At 33.9% G+C, this 2827-nt stretch overlaps 1 non-coding gene across 1 annotated transcript; it reads left to right on the top strand.

Moving 5' to 3' along the window:
• Positions 1 to 876: 876 nt before the first annotated feature.
• On the top strand, positions 877 to 980 carry LOC142872468 (small nucleolar RNA U13). Its single transcript, XR_012920725.1, has one exon. It is a non-coding gene; the product is annotated as a small nucleolar RNA U13 (small nucleolar RNA).
• Positions 981 to 2827: the final 1847 nt, after the last annotated feature.

The following is a 2827-nucleotide window of genomic DNA, read 5'->3' as shown; positions in this document are numbered from 1 at the left end:
TCTGAATCCACATCTCCCAGGCCAGCTCCCTTTGTGCTTCCCGAAGGCTGTATCTGGTTTAAATGCACCTTCTGGTTCCATGAGTCTGGAGTGGAGACTGAAGGTCCATATTTCTAACTCATCCCCACTTGATGCTGCCTTGCTAGGAGCCAAAATTTGGGTAACAAGTTTATACAACTACTGTTACCACTCTTCTGAGTGTTTTACCAGAGACAGTCCACTGAGTATATTATATTAATATAATCACCACAATAGGAACAAGGTTTTTTAGAAGGTATAATAACATACCATATCAGTCAGTGCTCTCCAGAGAAATTATACACACACACACACACACACACACACACACACACACACACGGTCTCTCTCTTTATATATATATATACATATATATATACATACATATATATATGTATAAAGAGAGAGAGAGAGAAGAGGGAGAGGAGAGAAAGAGAGAAAAAGAGAGAAAGGAAGGAGGAGTGAGACATTTATTTTAAGGAATTGATTCATGTGGTTGTGGGGTTGGAAAATCTGAAATCTAAGGACAGGCCAGCAGGTTGGAAATTAAGGTATGAGTTGATGTAGTCTTAAGGCAGATCTCCTTCTTCTTTAAGGAATTCTCAGTTTTGCTCTTAAGGCCTTCTACTGATTGAATGGGATCCACCCATAGTACAGAGGGCAACGTGCTTACTTAAAGTCAATTGATTAGATCTATAAATACCTTCACAGCAACATCTAAGTTAGTGTTCCAATAACTGAACACCATAGTATAGCCAAGGTGACACATAAAATTAGCCATCATATAACATTATAAGTAACTTTCAGAAAATGTGGTTTTTCCCCCCTTCCATAAAATGACTTAAGAATCATTTTTGAATCCTTTTGCAGTTCATAATCATGATGATCAAGTGTTCAGATGCATGTGGGAGCTGTGCCTCCCTCCAGCCTTGCTGTGACACCAGCACATTACCCATCTGATGTAAAAACAATCATTTTTTATCAATAGCTACATAGTATTCTGCTATACGCATATATCATAGTCATATCACTAGTCTTATATTCTTGGATATTTAGCTATTCTTTGCCATTACAAAAATGCTGCAATGAACATTCTTGGGAAAAAAATGTCTTTAACTATAGTGTGTGAACATATCTATAGTATAAATACTTAGATTTATAAATATTGGTCAAGGAGTATGCAAATTTTTATATTTCATAGTAATTGACATTCAAAGTAGACTTATTTATACATAATTTTACTGATTTATATACCCAGTAAAAATGGGTAAAAATTCCTGTTCCTACACATTACCAATGACACATTATATTATAAAATATTTTGACCTTTACCACTCTGATACGTGAAAAACAATGTCTCCCTAGAGTTTTCTTTTGAGGATGAGCAGTTTTCTTTCATATTTATAAGCTATTTATATTTCATTTTCTTCTGCGTTGATGCCCATTTTTCTGGGAACAATGATATTTTTGTCATTGATTTATTAGAGCTCAATATAGCTTATGGATATTAGCCTTTTTAACATGTACAATGCAAATACATTTTATTTTGGTGTGTTTTTGTATTTTAACTTTACTTATAATATCTTTAACCATGCAAATATTTTAATTTTTATGCAAAGCTCTTAGTATTTATTTTATGCTTTCTGGGTTTTGTGTCTTATTCCACAGGCTTTCACTTCAGGAAGATATAAATAATTCTCTATATTTTGTTCTGCTACTTCTATGGTATTTCATTTTGTGATAAAACCTTTGAGCCATCTTATTCATTTTGGTGTAAAGAATGTGATAGAAACCTAACTCCCCATTCTCACTTCTCTAGTTAATTGTTCCAAATCCATTTGTTTGTTTGATAATACTTTTTTATCACAATTAAATTCCACTATGCAGTAGCTCTAGTTATGAAATATCTAATCTGAAAAATCTATTATAGACTATTTTTACTGTCTTCTTCTAACATGTCTAAAACCTAGAAAATCTAGTATCCCTCATTGTTTTTATTTTTTCAAAGTTTTCTGGCCAGTCTTATAAATTTGAATCAGTGTCAAAATTCTTGCTGATATTTTGATTGCTATGGAATTGAAGTTTTGAATTAATTAAGTGAGAATGTCTATTTTATACATTATCAAAAGGGGTGAGATTGTCCCTAAAGGGACAAAAATAGGTTCTTGGAGGGAAAAAAAACTTACCCTTTTTACGTGTGAAAGGCAGGTATACATGTAGTACATAAACAGATATTTAGTATATTTGTGGTATTAAAATTTAACAGGAGGAAATGATTAATGAAAAGAATGTCTAAAAATAGCTTACTATGAAGGAGATAGTGAAAATACAGTTTAGAAATATTGTGTTACCTATATAAATTTGTCATTCTTGTCTAAGAACAGGTTAGTTCTTCATATTTGTTTGTGTTTTAGGTGCAATAGTAGAGTTTTAATACTATTTTTCTGAATAGATCTGAAGCATTTATTTCTAGGTGCTTTATCTTTGTATTTGTTTTAATAGATGATGCAACTGGGGAGAAAGCAAGATGGCTGACTAGAGACACCAGTCGTTATATCAACTCAGAAAGAAGGAAATGTGTTAGATGGAAAACAACATGGCCCAGGTGTAATTCTGAGGGTAAAAAGCCAGAACCTAGCAGAGATTCCATGGGAAGAAGTTGCAGAGCAGAAGAAGAAGGAGCAAGATATCAGTAGAGATCAAGCCCTGAGAAATTGGGAAGCCCATGGAAAGAGTAGCTGGGGGTGTTTGTTTTTCCTCTCCTCACACCACTGGCAGACTGCAGGCTCCTGCACTGTCAGAGAGCCCC

This window comes from Microcebus murinus, chromosome 8 (genome assembly GCF_040939455.1).
Source record: "Microcebus murinus isolate Inina chromosome 8, M.murinus_Inina_mat1.0, whole genome shotgun sequence".
Classification (NCBI taxonomy): Eukaryota; Metazoa; Chordata; class Mammalia; order Primates; family Cheirogaleidae; genus Microcebus; species Microcebus murinus.
Note: the sequence above shows the minus strand (reverse complement) of the source record. Positions and strands in the feature narration are given on the sequence as shown.